The sequence below is a fragment of the Stigmatopora nigra genome, chromosome 16 (genome assembly GCF_051989575.1).
Source record: "Stigmatopora nigra isolate UIUO_SnigA chromosome 16, RoL_Snig_1.1, whole genome shotgun sequence".
Taxonomy (NCBI): domain Eukaryota; kingdom Metazoa; phylum Chordata; class Actinopteri; order Syngnathiformes; family Syngnathidae; genus Stigmatopora; species Stigmatopora nigra.
In genome coordinates, this window is record NC_135523.1 from 3224762 (window position 1) to 3244031 (window position 19270).

Genomic DNA, 19270 nt, shown 5'->3' on the forward strand with positions numbered 1-19270 from the left:
AAAAAGCCTTACTATACTATGTCGTTTTTTTTACCAAAAATAAAGCCTTACTATACTATGTCGTTTTTTTTTTTACCAAAAATAAAGCCTTACTATACTATGTCGTTTTTTTACCAAAAATAAAGCCTTACTATACTATGTCGTTTTTTTACCAAAAATAAAGCCTTACTATACTATGTCGTTTTTTTTACCAAAAATAAAGCCTTACTATACTATGTCGTTTTTTTTTTTTACCAAAAATAAAGCCTTACTAAACTATGTCGTTTTTTTTACCAAAAATAAAGCCTTACTATACTATGTCGGTTTTTTTTTAACCAAAAATAAAGCCTTACTACACTGTCGTTTTTCTACCAAAAATAAAGCCCTACTACACTATGTCGTTTTTCTACCAAAAATAAAGCCTTACTATACTATGTCGTTTTTTTCTACCAAAAATAAAGCCTTACTATACTATGTCGTTTTTTTACCAAAAATAAAGCCTTACTATACTATGTCGTTTTTTTTACCAAAAATAAAGCCTTACTATACTATGTCGTTTTTTTTACCAAAAATAAAGCCTTACTATACTATGTCGTTTTTCTACCAAAAATAAAGCCTTACTATACTACGTCGTTTTTCTCCCAAAAATAAAGCCTTACTATACTATGTCGTTTTTTTTACCAAAAATAAAGCCTTACTATACTATGTCGTTTTTTTACCAAAAATAAAGCCTTACTATACTATGTCGTTTTTTTACCAAAAATAAAGCCTTACTATACTATGTCGTTTTTTTTTAACCAAAAATAAAGCCTTACTATACTATGTCGTTTTTTTTTTTTACCAAAAATAAAGCCTTACTATACTATGTCGTTTTTTTACCAAAAATAAAGCCTTACTATACTATGTCGTTTTTTTTTTACCAAAAATAAAACCTTACTACACTATGTCGTTTTTTTTAACCAAAAATAAAGCCTTACTATACTATGTCGTTTTTCTCACAAAAATAAAGCCTTACTATACTATGTCGTTTTTCTCCCAAAAATAAAGCCTTACTATACTATGTCGTTTTTTTACCAAAAATAAAGCCTTACTATACTATGTCGTTTTTTTTTTACCAAAAATAAAACCTTACTACACTATGTCGTTTTTTTTAACCAAAAATAAAGCCTTACTATACTATGTCGTTTTTCTCCCAAAAATAAAGCCTTACTATACTATGTCGTTTTTCTCCCAAAAATAAAGCCTTACTATACTATGTCGTTTTTTTACCAAAAATAAAGCCTTACTATACTATGTCGTTTTTTTTACCAAAAATAAAGCCTTACTATACTATGTCGTTTTTTTTAACCAAAAATAAAGCCTTACTATACTATGTCGTTTTTCTACCAAAAATAAAGCCTTACTATACTATGTCGTTTTTCTCCCAAAAATAAAGCCTTACTATACTATGTCGTTTTTTTTACCAAAAATAAAGCCTTACTATACTATGTCGTTTTTTTTTACCAAAAATAAAGCCTTACTATACTATGTCGTTTTTCTACCAAAAATAAAGCCTTACTATACTATGTCGTTTTTCTCCCAAAAATAAAGCCTTACTATACTATGTCGTTTTTTTACCAAAAATAAAGCCTTACTATACTATGTCGTTTTTTTTTACCAAAAATAAAGCCTTACTATACTATGTCGTTGTTTTTTTTACCAAAAATAAAGCCTTACTATACTATGTCGTTTTTTTTACCAAAAATAAAGCCTTACTATACTATGTCGTTTTTCTCCCAAAAATAAAGCCTTACTATACTATGTCGTTTTTTTTTTTACCAAAAATAAAGCCTTACTATACTATGTCGTTTTTTTACCAAAAATAAAGCCTTACTATACTATGTCGTTTTTTTACCAAACATAAAGCCTTACTATACTATGTCGTTTTTTTTAACCAAAAATAAAGCCTTACTATACTATGTCGTTTTTTTTTTTACCAAAAATAAAGCCTTACTATACTATGTCGTTTTTTTACCAAAAATAAAGCCTTACTATACTATGTCGTTTTTTTTTACCAAAAATAAAGCCTCACTATACTATGTCGTTTTTTTTAACCAAAAATAAAGCCTTACTATACTATGTCGTTTTTCTCCCAAAAATAAAGCCTTACTATACTATGTCGTTTTTCTCCCAAAAATAAAGCCTTACTATACTATGTCGTTTTTTTACCAAAAATAAAGCCTTACTATACTATGTCGTTTTTTTACCAAAAATAAAGCCTTACTATACTATGTCGTTTTTTTTAACCAAAAATAAAGCCTTACTATACTATGTCGTTTTTCTACCAAAAATAAAGCCTTACTATACTATGTCGTTTTTTTACCAAAAATAAAGCCTTACTATACTATGTCGTTTTTCTACCAAAAATAAAGCCTTACTATACTATGTCGTTTTTTTTTTACCAAAAATAAAGCCTTACTATACTATGTCGTTTTTTTTACCAAAAATAAAGCCTTACTATACTATGTCGTTTTTTTTTACCAAAAATAAAGCCTTACTATACTATGTCGTTTTTCTCCCAAAAATAAAGCCTTACTATACTATGTCGCTTTTCTCCCAAAAATAAAGCCTTACTATACTATGTCGTTTTTTTTTACCAAAAATAAAGCCTTACTATAATATGTCGTTGTTTTTTTTACCAAAAATAAAGCCTTACTATACTATGTCGTTTTTTTACCAAAAATAAAGCCTTACTATACTATGTCGTTTTTTTACCAAAAATAAAGCCTTACTATACTATGTCGTTTTTTTTAACCAAAAATAAAGCCTTACTATACTATGTCGTTTTTCTACCAAAAATAAAGCCTTACTATACTATGTCGTTTTTCTCCCAAAAATAAAGCCTTACTATACTATGTCGTTTTTTTACCAAAAATAAAGCCTTACTATACTATGTCGTTTTTTTACCAAAAATAAAGCCTTACTATACTATGTCGTTTTTCTACCAAAAATAAAGCCTTACTATACTATGTCGTTTTTTTTACTAAAAATAAAGCCTTACTATACTATGTCGTTTTTTTTTACCAAAAATAAAGCCTTACTATACTATGTCGTTTTTTTTACCAAAAATAAAGCCTTACTATACTATGTCGTTTTTCTCCCAAAAATAAAGCCTTTCTATACTATGTCGCTTTTCTCCCAAAAATAAAGCCTTACTATACTATGTCGTTTTTTTACCGAAAATAAAGCCTTACTATACTATGTCGTTTTTTTTACCAAAAATAAAGCCTTACTATACTATGTCGTTGTTTTTTTTACCAAAAATAAAGCCTTACTATACTATGTCGTTTTTTTTACCAAAAATAAAGCCTTACTATACTATGTCGTTTTTCTCCCAAAAATAAAGCCTTACTATACTATGTCGTTTTTCTCCCAAAAATAAAGCCTTACTATACTATGTCGGTTTTTTTTACCAAAAATAAAGCCTTACTATACTATGTCGTTTTTCTCCCAAAAATAAAGCCTTACTATACTATGTCGTTTTTCTCCCAAAAATAAAGCCTTACTATACTATGTCGTTTTTTTACCAAAAATAAAGCCTTACTATACTATGTCGTTTTTTTACCAAAAATAAAGCCTTACTATACTATGTCGTTTTTTTACCAAAAATAAAGCCTTACTATACTATGTCGTTTTTTTTAACCAAAAATAAAGCCTTACTATACTATGTCGTTTTTCTACCAAAAATAAAGCCTTACTATACTATGTCGTTTTTTTTTTACCAAAAATAAAGCCTTACTATACTATGTCGTTTTTTTACCAAAAATAAAGCCTTACTATACTATGTCGTTTTTCTCCCAAAAATAAAGCCTTACTATACTATGTCGTTTTTCTCCCAAAAATAAAGCCTTACTATACTATGTCGTTTTTCTCCCAAAAATAAAGCCTTACTATACTATGTCGTTTTTCTCCCAAAAATAAAGCCTTACTATACTATGTCGTTTTTTTACCAAAAATAAAGCCTTACTATACTATGTCGTTTTTTTACCAAAAATAAAGCCTTACTATACTATGTCGTTTTTTTTAACCAAAAATAAAGCCTTACTATACTATGTCGTTTTTCTACCAAAAATAAAGCCTTACTATACTATGTCGTTTTTTTTTACCAAAAATAAAGCCTTACTATACTATGTCGTTTTTTTTACCAAAAATAAAGCCTTACTATACTATGTCGTTTTTCTCCCAAAAATAAAGCCTTACTATACTATGTCGTTTTTCTCCCAAAAATAAAGCCTTACTATACTATGTCGTTTTTCTCCCAAAAATAAAGCCTTACTATACTATGTCGTTTTTCTCCCAAAAATAAAGCCTTACTATACTATGTCGTTTTTCTCCCAAAAATAAAGCCTTACTATACTATGTCGTTTTTCTCCCAAAAATAAAGCCTTACTATACTATGTCGTTTTTTTTTACCAAAAATAAAGCCTTACTATACTATGTCGTTTTTCTCCCAAAAATAAAGCCTTACTATACTATGTCGTTTTTCTCCCAAAAATAAAGCCTTACTATACTATGTCGTTTTTTTACCAAAAATAAAGCCTTACTATACTATGTCGTTTTTTTACCAAAAATAAAGCCTTACTATACTATGTCGTTTTTTTTACCAAAAATAAAGCCTTACTATACTATGTCGTTTTTCTCCCAAAAATAAAGCCTTACTATACTATGTCGTTTTTCTCCCAAAAATAAAGCCTTACTATACTATGTCGGTTTTTTTTTACCAAAAATAAAGCCTTACTATACTATGTCGTTTTTCTCCCAAAAATAAAGCCTTACTATACTATGTCGTTTTTCTCCCAAAAATAAAGCCTTACTATACTATGTCGTTTTTTTACCAAAAATAAAGCCTTACTATACTATGTCGTTTTTTTACCAAAAATAAAGCCTTACTATACTATGTCGTTTTTTTTAACCAAAAATAAAGCCTTACTATACTATGTCGTTTTTCTACCAAAAATAAAGCCTTACTATACTATGTCGTTTTTTTTTTACCAAAAATAAAGCCTTACTATACTATGTCGTTTTTTTTACCAAAAATAAAGCCTTACTATACTGTCGTTTTTCTCCCAAAAATAAAGCCTTACTATACTATGTCGTTTTTTTTACCAAAAATAAAGCCTTACTATACTATGTCGTTTTTTTTACCAAAAATAAAGCCTTACTATACTATGTCGTTTTTTTTACCAAAAATAAAGCCTTACTATACTATGTCGTTTTTCTCCCAAAAATAAAGCCTTACTATACTATGTCGTTTTTCTCCCAAAAATAAAGCCTTACTATACTATGTCGTTTTTCTCCCAAAAATAAAGCCTTACTATACTATGTCGTTTTTCTCCCAAAAATAAAGCCTTACTATACTATGTCGTTTTTCTACCAAAAATAAAGCCTTACTATACTATGTCGTTTTTTTACCAAAAATAAAGCCTTACTATACTATGTCGTTTTTCTACCAAAAATAAAGCCTTACTATACTATGTCGTTTTTTTTACCAAAAATAAAGCCTTACTATACTATGTCGTTTTTTTTTACCAAAAATAAAGCCTTACTATACTATGTCGTTTTTCTCCCAAAAATAAAGCCTTACTATACTATGTCGCTTTTCTCCCAAAAATAAAGCCTTACTATACTATGTCGTTTTTTTTACCAAAAATAAAGCCTTACTATAATATGTCGTTGTTTTTTTTACCAAAAATAAAGCCTTACTATACTATGTCGTTTTTTTACCAAAAATAAAGCCTTACTATACTATGTCGTTTTTTTACCAAAAATAAAGCCTTACTATACTATGTCGTTTTTTTTAACCAAAAATAAAGCCTTACTATACTATGTCGTTTTTCTACCAAAAATAAAGCCTTACTATACTATGTCGTTTTTCTCCCAAAAATAAAGCCTTACTATACTATGTCGTTTTTTTACCAAAAATAAAGCCTTACTATACTATGTCGTTTTTTTACCAAAAATAAAGCCTTACTATACTATGTCGTTTTTCTACCAAAAATAAAGCCTTACTATACTATGTCGTTTTTTTTACCAAAAATAAAGCCTTACTATACTATGTCGTTTTTCTCCCAAAAATAAAGCCTTACTATACTATGTCGTTTTTCTCCCAAAAATAAAGCCTTACTATACTATGTCGTTTTTCTCCCAAAAATAAAGCCTTACTATACTATGTCGTTTTTCTCCCAAAAATAAAGCCTTACTATACTATGTCGTTTTTTTACCAAAAATAAAGCCTTACTATACTATGTCGTTTTTTTACCAAAAATAAAGCCTTACTATACTATGTCGTTTTTTTTAACCAAAAATAAAGCCTTACTATACTATGTCGTTTTTCTACCAAAAATAAAGCCTTACTATACTATGTCGTTTTTTTTACCAAAAATAAAGCCTTACTATACTATGTCGTTTTTTTTACCAAAAATAAAGCCTTACTATACTATGTCGTTTTTCTCCCAAAAATAAAGCCTTACTATACTATGTCGTTTTTCTCCCAAAAATAAAGCCTTACTATACTATGTCGTTTTTCTCCCAAAAATAAAGCCTTACTATACTATGTCGTTTTTCTCCCAAAAATAAAGCCTTACTATACTATGTCGTTTTTCTCCCAAAAATAAAGCCTTACTATACTATGTCGTTTTTCTCCCAAAAATAAAGCCTTACTATACTATGTCGTTTTTTTTACCAAAAATAAAGCCTTACTATACTATGTCGTTTTTCTCCCAAAAATAAAGCCTTACTATACTATGTCGTTTTTCTCCCAAAAATAAAGCCTTACTATACTATGTCGTTTTTTTTACCAAAAATAAAGCCTTACTATACTATGTCGTTTTTCTCCCAAAAATAAAGCCTTACTATACTATGTCGTTTTTCTCCCAAAAATAAAGCCTTACTATACTATGTCGTTTTTTTACCAAAAATAAAGCCTTACTATACTATGTCGTTTTTTTTACTAAAAATAAAGCCTTATATACTATGTCGTTTTTTTTTACCAAAAATAAAGCCTTACTATACTATGTCGTTTTTTTTACCAAAAATAAAGCCTTACTATACTATGTCGTTTTTCTCCCAAAAATAAAGCCTTTCTATACTATGTCGCTTTTCTCCCAAAAATAAAGCCTTACTATACTATGTCGTTTTTTTACCAAAAATAAAGCCTTACTATACTATGTCGTTTTTTTTACCAAAAATAAAGCCTTACTATACTATGTCGTTGTTTTTTTTACCAAAAATAAAGCCTTACTATACTATGTCGTTTTTTTTACCAAAAATAAAGCCTTACTATACTATGTCGTTTTTCTCCCAAAAATAAAGCCTTACTATACTATGTCGTTTTTCTCCCAAAAATAAAGCCTTACTATACTATGTCGGTTTTTTTTACCAAAAATAAAGCCTTACTATACTATGTCGTTTTTCTCCCAAAAATAAAGCCTTACTATACTATGTCGTTTTTCTCCCAAAAATAAAGCCTTACTATACTATGTCGTTTTTTTACCAAAAATAAAGCCTTACTATACTATGTCGTTTTTTTACCAAAAATAAAGCCTTACTATACTATGTCGTTTTTTTTACCAAAAATAAAGCCTTACTATACTATGTCGTTTTTTTTAACCAAAAATAAAGCCTTACTATACTATGTCGTTTTTCTACCAAAAATAAAGCCTTACTATACTATGTCGTTTTTTTTTTACCAAAAATAAAGCCTTACTATACTATGTCGTTTTTTTACCAAAAATAAAGCCTTACTATACTATGTCGTTTTTCTCCCAAAAATAAAGCCTTACTATACTATGTCGTTTTTCTCCCAAAAATAAAGCCTTACTATACTATGTCGTTTTTCTCCCAAAAATAAAGCCTTACTATACTATGTCGTTTTTCTCCCAAAAATAAAGCCTTACTATACTATGTCGTTTTTTTACCAAAAATAAAGCCTTACTATACTATGTCGTTTTTTTACCAAAAATAAAGCCTTACTATACTATGTCGTTTTCTTTAACCAAAAATAAAGCCTTACTATACTATGTCGTTTTTCTACCAAAAATAAAGCCTTACTATACTATGTCGTTTTTTTTTACCAAAAATAAAGCCTTACTATACTATGTCGTTTTTTTTACCAAAAATAAAGCCTTACTATACTATGTCGTTTTTCTCCCAAAAATAAAGCCTTACTATACTATGTCGTTTTTCTCCCAAAAATAAAGCCTTACTATACTATGTCGTTTTTCTCCCAAAAATAAAGCCTTACTATACTATGTCGTTTTTCTCCCAAAAATAAAGCCTTACTATACTATGTCGTTTTTCTCCCAAAAATAAAGCCTTACTATACTATGTCGTTTTTCTCCCAAAAATAAAGCCTTACTATACTATGTCGTTTTTTTTTACCAAAAATAAAGCCTTACTATACTATGTCGTTTTTCTCCCAAAAATAAAGCCTTACTATACTATGTCGTTTTTCTCCCAAAAATAAAGCCTTACTATACTATGTCGTTTTTTTACCAAAAATAAAGCCTTACTATACTATGTCGTTTTTTTACCAAAAATAAAGCCTTACTATACTATGTCGTTTTTTTTACCAAAAATAAAGCCTTACTATACTATGTCGTTTTTCTCCCAAAAATAAAGCCTTACTATACTATGTCGTTTTTCTCCCAAAAATAAAGCCTTACTATACTATGTCGGTTTTTTTTTACCAAAAATAAAGCCTTACTATACTATGTCGTTTTTCTCCCAAAAATAAAGCCTTATACTATGTCGTTTTTCTCCCAAAAATAAAGCCTTACTATACTATGTCGTTTTTTTACCAAAAATAAAGCCTTACTATACTATGTCGTTTTTTTACCAAAAATAAAGCCTTACTATACTATGTCGTTTTTTTTAACCAAAAATAAAGCCTTACTATACTATGTCGTTTTTCTACCAAAAATAAAGCCTTACTATACTATGTCGTTTTTTTTTTACCAAAAATAAAGCCTTACTATACTATGTCGTTTTTTTTACCAAAAATAAAGCCTTACTATACTGTCGTTTTTCTCCCAAAAATAAAGCCTTACTATACTATGTCGTTTTTTTTTACCAAAAATAAAGCCTTACTATACTATGTCGTTTTTTTTACCAAAAATAAAGCCTTACTATACTATGTCGTTTTTTTTACCAAAAATAAAGCCTTACTATACTATGTCGTTTTTCTCCCAAAAATAAAGCCTTACTATACTATGTCGTTTTTCTCCCAAAAATAAAGCCTTACTATACTATGTCGTTTTTCTCCCAAAAATAAAGCCTTACTATACTATGTCGTTTTTCTCCCAAAAATAAAGCCTTACTATACTATGTCGTTTTTCTACCAAAAATAAAGCCTTACTATACTATGTCGTTTTTTTACCAAAAATAAAGCCTTACTATACTATGTCGTTTTTCTACCAAAAATAAAGCCTTACTATACTATGTCGTTTTTTTTACCAAAAATAAAGCCTTACTATACTATGTCGTTTTTTTTTACCAAAAATAAAGCCTTACTATACTATGTCGTTTTTCTCCCAAAAATAAAGCCTTACTATACTATGTCGCTTTTCTCCCAAAAATAAAGCCTTACTATACTATGTCGTTTTTTTTACCAAAAATAAAGCCTTACTATAATATGTCGTTGTTTTTTTTACCAAAAATAAAGCCTTACTATACTATGTCGTTTTTTTACCAAAAATAAAGCCTTACTATACTATGTCGTTTTTTTACCAAAAATAAAGCCTTACTATACTATGTCGTTTTTTTTAACCAAAAATAAAGCCTTACTATACTATGTCGTTTTTCTACCAAAAATAAAGCCTTACTATACTATGTCGTTTTTCTCCCAAAAATAAAGCCTTACTATACTATGTCGTTTTTTTACCAAAAATAAAGCCTTACTATACTATGTCGTTTTTTTACCAAAAATAAAGCCTTACTATACTATGTCGTTTTTCTACCAAAAATAAAGCCTTACTATACTATGTCGTTTTTTTTACCAAAAATAAAGCCTTACTATACTATGTCGTTTTTCTCCCAAAAATAAAGCCTTACTATACTATGTCGTTTTTCTCCCAAAAATAAAGCCTTACTATACTATGTCGTTTTTCTCCCAAAAATAAAGCCTTACTATACTATGTCGTTTTTCTCCCAAAAATAAAGCCTTACTATACTATGTCGTTTTTTTACCAAAAATAAAGCCTTACTATACTATGTCGTTTTTTTACCAAAAATAAAGCCTTACTATACTATGTCGTTTTTTTTAACCAAAAATAAAGCCTTACTATACTATGTCGTTTTTCTACCAAAAATAAAGCCTTACTATACTATGTCGTTTTTTTTACCAAAAATAAAGCCTTACTATACTATGTCGTTTTTTTTACCAAAAATAAAGCCTTACTATACTATGTCGTTTTTCTCCCAAAAATAAAGCCTTACTATACTATGTCGTTTTTCTCCCAAAAATAAAGCCTTACTATACTATGTCGTTTTTCTCCCAAAAATAAAGCCTTACTATACTATGTCGTTTTTCTCCCAAAAATAAAGCCTTACTATACTATGTCGTTTTTCTCCCAAAAATAAAGCCTTACTATACTATGTCGTTTTTCTCCCAAAAATAAAGCCTTACTATACTATGTCGTTTTTTTTACCAAAAATAAAGCCTTACTATACTATGTCGTTTTTCTCCCAAAAATAAAGCCTTACTATACTATGTCGTTTTTCTCCCAAAAATAAAGCCTTACTATACTATGTCGTTTTTTTTACCAAAAATAAAGCCTTACTATACTATGTCGTTTTTCTCCCAAAAATAAAGCCTTACTATACTATGTCGTTTTTCTCCCAAAAATAAAGCCTTACTATACTATGTCGTTTTTTTACCAAAAATAAAGCCTTACTATACTATGTCGTTTTTTTACCAAAAATAAAGCCTTACTATACTATGTCGTTTTTTTTACCAAAAATAAAGCCTTACTATACTATGTCGTTTTTCTCCCAAAAATAAAGCCTTACTATACTATGTCGTTTTTCTCCCAAAAATAAAGCCTTACTATACTATGTCGTTTTTCTCCCAAAAATAAAGCCTTACTATACTATGTCGTTTTTCTCCCAAAAATAAAGCCTTACTATACTATGTCGTTTTTCTCCCAAAAATAAAGCCTTACTATACTATGTCGTTTTTTTTACCAAAAATAAAGCCTTACTATACTATGTCGTTTTTCTCCCAAAAATAAAGCCTTACTATACTATGTCGTTTTTCTCCCAAAAATAAAGCCTTACTATACTATGTCGTTTTTTTACCAAAAATAAAGCCTTACTATACTATGTCGTTTTTTTACCAAAAATAAAGCCTTACTATACTATGTCGTTTTTTTTAACCAAAAATAAAGCCTTACTATACTATGTCGTTTTTCTCCCAAAAATAAAGCCTTACTATACTATGTCGTTTTTTTTTACCAAAAATAAAGCCTTACTATACTATGTCGTTTTTTACCAAAAATAAAGCCTTACTATACTATGTCGTTTTTTTTACCAAAAATAAAGCCTTACTATACTATGTCGTTTTTTTAACCAAAAATAAAGCCTTACTATACTATGTCGTTTTTCTCCCAAAAATAAAGCCTTACTATACTATGTCGTTTTTCTCCCAAAAATAAAGCCTAACTATACTGTCGTTTTTCTCCCAAAAATAAAGCCTTACTATACTATGTTTTTTTTACCAAAAATAAAGCGTTACTATACTATGTTGTTTTTTTTACCAAAAATAAAGCCTTACTATACTATGTCATTTTTTTTAACCAAAAATAAAGCCTTACTATACTATGTCGTTTTTCTACCAAAAATAAAGCCTTACTATACTATGTCGTTTTTCTCCCAAAAATAAAGCCTTACTATACTATGTCGTTTTTTTACCAAAAATAAAGCCTTACTATACTATGTCGTTTTTTTTACCAAAAATAAAGCCTTACTATACTATGTCGTTTTTTTTTTTTTACCAAAAATAAAGCCTTACTATACTATGTCGTTTTTTTTACCAAAAATAAAGCCTTACTATACTATGTCGTTTTTCTACCAAAAATAAAGCCTTACTATACTATGTCGTTTTTCTCCCAAAAATAAAGCCTTACTATACTATGTCGTTTTTTTACCAAAAATAAAGCCTTACTATACTATGTCGTTTTTTTACCAAAAATAAAGCCTTACTATACTATGTCGTTTTTTTTTTTACCAAAAATAAAGCCTTACTATACTATGTCGTTTTTTTTACCAAAAATAAAGCCTTACTATACTATGTCGTTTTTCTACCAAAAATAAAGCCTTACTATACTATGTCGTTTTTTTTACCAAAAATAAAGCCTTACTATACTATGTCATTATTTTTTACCAAAAATAAAGCCTTACTATACTATGTCGTTTTTTTTTACCAAAAATAAAGCCTTACTATACTATGTCGTTTTTCTACCAAAAATAAAGCCTTACTATACTATGTCGTTTTTTTTATCAAAAATAAAGCCTTACTATACTATGTCGTTTTTTTTACCAAAAATAAAGCCTTACTATACTATGTCGTTTTTTTTTTACCAAAAATAAAGCCTAACTATACTATGTCGTTTTTCTACCAAAAATAAAGCCTTACTATACTATGTCGTTTTTTACCAAAAATAAAGCCTTACTATACAATGTCGTTTTTCTTCCAAAAATAAAGCCTTACTATACTATGTTGTTTTTCTACCAAAAATTAAGCCTTATTATACTGTCGTTTTTTTTTTACCAAAAATAAAGCCTTACTATACTATGTCGTTTTTTACCAAAAATAAAGCCTTACTATACTATGTAGTTTTTTTTTTACCAAAAATAAAGCCTTACTATACTATGTCGTTTTTTTTTACCAAAAATAAAGCCTAACTATACTATGTCGTTTTTTTACCAAAAATAAAGCCTTACTATACTATGTCGTTTTTTTTACCAAAAATAAAGCCTTACTATACTATGTCGTTTTTTTTTTAACCAAAAATAAAGCCTTAAACGACATAGTATAGTAAGGCTTTTTATGGCAAAAAAACGACATAGTATAGTAAGGCTTTTTATCGCAAAAAAACGACATAGTATAGTAAGGCTTTTTATCGCAAAAAAACGACATAGTATAGTGAGGCTTTTTATCACAAAAAACGACATAGTATAGTAAGGATTTTTATCGCAAAAAACGACATAGTATAGTAAGGCTTTTTATCGCAAAAAAACGACATAGTATAGTAAGGCTTTTTATCGCAAAAAAACGACATAGTATAGTAAGGCTTTTTATCGCAAAAAAACGACATAGTATAGTAAGGCTTTTTGTTTATAAAAAAAACGACATAGTATAGTAAGGCTTTTTATGGCAAAAAAACGACATAGTATAGTAAGGCTTTTTATGGCAAAAAAACGACATAGTATAGTAAGGCTTTTTATGGCAAAAAACTTCATAGTATAGTAAGGCTTTTTATCGCAAAAAAACGACAAAGTATAGTAAGGCTTTTTATCGCAAAAAAACGACAAAGTATAGTAAGGCTTTTTATCGCAAAAAAACGACATAGTATAGTAAGGCTTTTTGGCTTCAAAAACGACATAGTATAGTAAGGCTTTTTATGGCAAAAAAACGACATAGTATAGTAAGGCTTTTTATGGCAAAAAAACGACATAGTATAGTAAGGCTTTTTATGGCAAAAAACTACATAGTATAGTAAGGCTTTTTATCGCAAAAAAACGACAAAGTATAGTAAGGCTTTTTATCGCAAAAAAATGACATAGTATAGTAAGGCTTTTTATTGCAAAAAAACGACAAAGTATAGTAAGGCTTTTTATGGCAAAAAAACGACATAGTATAGTGAGGCTTTTTATGGCAAAAAAACGACATAGTATAGTAAGGCTTTTTATCGCAAAAAACGACATAGTATAGTAAGGCTTTTTATCGCAAAAAAAACGACATAGTATAGTAAGGCTTTTTTATCGCAAAAAAACGACATAGTATAGTAAGGCTTTTTGTTCTTACAAAAAACGACATAGTATAGTAAGGCTTTTTGTTTATAAAAAAAACGACATAGTATAGTAAGGCTTTTCTTCCCTCCCAAAAAACGATATAGTATTGTATGGCTTTTTTCTTTGTCCAGTGGCAAAAACATTGGGTATGAAGCAGAGGTGGGAACAGGTTCAAATCAGGAATGAGTTTGAATCATTTCCCGAATGTCATTGAGGTAATGGAGAGGAGAAATATAACTTCCAGTCTAGTACTGTTTTTAGCTGTTGCTGTGGTCGGTCCAGTGGCAAAGACATTGCTTCAGAACTTGAATTGGGAACAGGTTTGAATCAGGAGTGAGCTCCAATCCAGGACACAGAGCACTCATCTTGTTTACCAGTGGAGTTTAGGTAATTGTCAACTAATATGACTTTTGATCATTTCTTCTTGTGGTCATCATAGTTCCAAAAATGCTGTATCTGACTGAATCTTTGGTGGAAACAAGTTCAAATCAAGAATGAATTCCAATCCAGCACTGAGAATGCTCATCTTGTTTACCAATGGAGTTGAGGTAATGAAGAGAATAAGTCTGACTTCTGATACTTCTCCTTCTTGTTGTTACCGTGGTCAAGTGGCAAAAACACGGGGTTAGAACTTGAGGTAGAAATAGTTTTAAATCAGGAGTGAGTTCAATTCCCCTCTTTGCAATTCTTAAATTGTTTTTTGAGGTGATGAAAGTATGAATATAACTCCCAATCACTTTATTTCAGAAGTCACTGTGGTCCAGTTGCAAAGACATTGGATCAGAACTTGAGATAGGAACAGGTTCCAATCAGGGGTGAGTTCAATTCCACTTTTTGTCCTTCTCCGATTGTTTATTGAGGTGATGAGAAGGACAAATATAACTTCCAATCACCCTATTTCAGATGTCACCGTGGTCCAGTTGCAAAGACATTGGCTCAGAACTTGAAGTGGGAACAGGTTCCAATCAGGAGTGAGTTCAATTCTGCTCTTTACAATTCTCAAAATGTTTATTGAGGAAGTGAAAAGGATAAATATAACTTCCAAATCATATATTTCAGAAGTCACTGTAGTCTAGTGGCAAGTACATTGCTCAGAACTTGAGATGGTGAATCCAATTCAGGATTGGGTTCGAATCCACTCTTAGCAATTCTGCAATTGTTTATTGAGGTAATGAAAGGATAAATATAAGTTCCAAATTGTACATTTCAGAAGTCACTGTGGCGCAGTGGCAGAGATACTCCTCAGAACTTGAGATGGTGAATCCAATTCAGGAGTGGGTTCGAATCCACTCTTAGCAATTCTCCAATTGTTTATTGAGATGGATGAGAAAAGGATAAGTATAAGTTCCAAATTGTATATTTCAGAAGTCACTGTGGTCCAGTGGCAAGGTTATTGCTCAGAACTTGAGATGGTGAAGTTCAAACAGGTGTGGGTTCGAATCCCACTCAAAGCTCAGAACTTGAGATGGTGAAGTTCAATTCCCGAGTGGGGTCAGATCCACTCAAAGCTCAGAACTTGAGATGGTGAAGTTCAAATCAGGTGTGGGGTCAAATCCACTCAAAGCTCTGAACTTGAGATGGTGAAGTTCAAATCAGGTGTGGGTTCGAATCCCACTCAAAGCTCAGAACTTGAGATGGTGAAGTTCAAACAAGTGTGGGTTCAAATCCCACCCAAGGCTCAGAACTTGAGATGGTGAAGTTCAAATCTGGAGTGGGGTCAAATCCACTCAAAGCTCAGAACTTGAGATGGTGAAGTTCAAACAAGTGTGGGTTCAAATCCCACCCAAAGCTCAGAACTTGAGATGGTGAAGTTCAAACAAGTGTGGGTTCAAATCCCACCCAAGGCTCAGAACTTGAGATGGTGAAGTTCAAACCCAGAGTGGGGTCAGATCCACTCAAAGCTCAGAACTTGAGATGGTGAAGTTCAAACCCAGAGTGGATTCAAATCCCACCCAAAGCTCAGAACTTGAGATGGTGAAGTTCAAACCCAGAGTGGGGTCAGATCCACTCAAAGCTCAGAACTTGAGATGGTGAAGTTCAAACAAGTGTGGGTTCAAATCCCACCCAAGGCTCAGAACTTGAGATGGTGAAGTTCAAATCTGGAGTGGGGTCAGATCCACTCAAAGCTCAGAACTTGAGATGGTGAAGTTCAAATCTGGAGTGGGGTCAGATCCACTCAAAGCTCAGAACTTGAGATGGTGAAGTTCAAACCTGGAGTGGGGTCAAATCCACTCAAAGCTCAGAACTTGAGATGGTGAAGTTCAAACCTGGAGTGGGGTCAAATCCACTCAAAGCTCAGAACTTGAGATGGTGAAGTTCAAACCCGGAGTGGAGTCAAATCCACTCACAGCTCAGAACTTGAGATGGTGAAGTTCAAATCTGGAGTGGGGTCAAATCCACTCAAAGCTCAGAACTTGAGATGGTGAAGTTCAAACCCGGAGTGGGTTCAAATCCACTCACAGCTCAGAACTTGAGATGGTGAAGTTCAAACCCGGAGTGGGGTCAAATCCACTCACAGCTCTCAAATGAAGGGAGTGTCAGTAGTGGGGTCAAGTAGAGGGTGGGGGAGGGGGCAGGATAGAGTAGAGGGAGGGAGAGGGAGGAGGCAAGGTAGAGTAGAGGGAGGGGGAGGAGGTAGGATAGAGTAGAGGGAGGGAGAGGGAGGGAGAGGGAGGGAGGAGGTAGGATAGAGTAGAGGGAGGGTGAGGGAGGAGGTAAGGTAGAGGGAGGGGTGAGGGAGGAGGTAAGGTAGAGGAAAGGTGGGGGAGGAGGTAGAGGAGAGGGAAGGTGGGGGAGGGGGAGGTAGAATGCAAGGAGAGGGAGGGAGATGGTAGAATGCAACAGCGACCTGGTAGAGTTAAAACATTGGCAAGTACATTATACTTTTAATAATTAGATATACTTTATCTCCTCCCTCACCTTACCTCTACTCTATCCTACCTCTACTCTATCCTACCTTTTCCCCCACCCTACCTCTACTCTATCCTACCTCCTACCCCACCCTACCTCTACTCTATCCTACCTCCTCCCTCCCTCTCCCTCCCTCTACTCTATCCTACCTCCTCCCCCTCCCTCTACTCTATCCTGCCCCCTCCCCCACCCTCTACTTGACCCCACTACTGACACTCCCTTCATTTGAGAGCTGTGAGTGGATTTGACCCCACTCCGGGTTTGAACTTCACCATCTCAAGTTCTGAGCTGTGAGTGGATTTGAACCCACTCCGGGTTTGAACTTCACCATCTCAAGTTCTGAGCTTTGAGTGGATTTGACCCCACTCCAGATTTGAACTTCACCATCTCAAGTTCTGAGCTGTGAGTGGATTTGACTCCACTCCGGGTTTGAACTTCACCATCTCAAGTTCTGAGCTTTGAGTGGATTTGACCCCACTCCAGGTTTGAACTTCACCATCTCAAGTTCTGAGCTTTGAGTGGATTTGACCCCACTCCAGGTTTGAACTTCACCATCTCAAGTTCTGAGCTTTGAGTGGATCTGACCCCACTCCAGATTTGAACTTCACCATCTCAAGTTCTGAGCTTTGAGTGGATCTGACCCCACTCCAGATTTGAACTTCACCATCTCAAGTTCTGAGCCTTGGGTGGGATTTGAACCCACACTTGTTTGAACTTCACCATCTCAAGTTCTGAGCTTTGAGTGGATCTGACCCCACTCTGGGTTTGAACTTCACCATCTCAAGTTCTGAGCTTTGGGTGGGATTTGAATCCACTCTGGGTTTGAACTTCACCATCTCAAGTTCTGAGCTTTGAGTGGATCTGACCCCACTCTGGGTTTGAACTTCACCATCTCAAGTTCTGAGCCTTGGGTGGGATTTGAACCCACACTTGTTTGAACTTCACCATCTCAAGTTCTGAGCTTTGGGTGGGATTTGAACCCACACTTGTTTGAACTTCACCATCTCAAGTTCTGAGCTTTGAGTGGATTTGACCCCACTCCAGATTTGAACTTCACCATCTCAAGTTCTGAGCCTTGGGTGGGATTTGAACCCACACTTGTTTGAACTTCACCATCTCAAGTTCTGAGCTTTGAGTGGGATTCGAACCCACACCTGATTTGAACTTCACCATCTCAAGTTCAGAGCTTTGAGTGGATTTGACCCCACACCTGATTTGAACTTCACCATCTCAAGTTCTGAGCTTTGAGTGGATCTGACCCCACTCGGGAATTGAACTTCACCATCTCAAGTTCTGAGCTTTGAGTGGGATTCGAACCCACACCTGTTTGAACTTCACCATCTCAAGTTCTGAGCAGTAACCTTGCCACTGGACCACAGTGACTTCTGAAATATACAATTTGGAACTTATACTTATCCTTTTCTCATCCATCTCAATAAACAATTGGAGAATTGCTAAGAGTGGATTCGAACCCACTCCTGAATTGGATTCACCATCTCAAGTTCTGAGGAGTATCTCTGCCACTGCGCCACAGTGACTTCTGAAATGTACAATTTGGAACTTATATTTATCCTTTCATTACCTCAATAAACAATTGCAGAATTGCTAAGAGTGGATTCGAACCCAATCCTGAATTGGATTCACCATCTCAAGTTCTGAGCAATGTACTTGCCACTAGACTACAGTGACTTCTGAAATATATGATTTGGAAGTTATATTTATCCTTTTCACTTCCTCAATAAACATTTTGAGAATTGTAAAGAGCAGAATTGAACTCACTCCTGATTGGAACCTGTTCCCACTTCAAGTTCTGAGCCAATGTCTTTGCAACTGGACCACGGTGACATCTGAAATAGGGTGATTGGAAGTTATATTTGTCCTTCTCATCACCTCAATAAACAATCGGAGAAGGACAAAAAGTGGAATTGAACTCACCCCTGATTGGAACCTGTTCCTATCTCAAGTTCTGATCCAATGTCTTTGCAACTGGACCACAGTGACTTCTGAAATAAAGTGATTGGGAGTTATATTCATACTTTCATCACCTCAAAAAACAATTTAAGAATTGCAAAGAGGGGAATTGAACTCACTCCTGATTTAAACATATTTCTACCTCAAGTTCTAACCCCGTGTTTTTGCCACTTGACCACGGTAACAACAAGAAGGAGAAGTATCAGAAGTCAGACTTATTCTCTTCATTACCTCAACTCCATTGGTAAACAAGATGAGCATTCTCAGTGCTGGATTGGAATTCATTCTTGATTTGAACTTGTTTCCACCAAAGATTCAGTCAGATACAGCATTTTTGGAACTATGATGACCACAAGAAGAA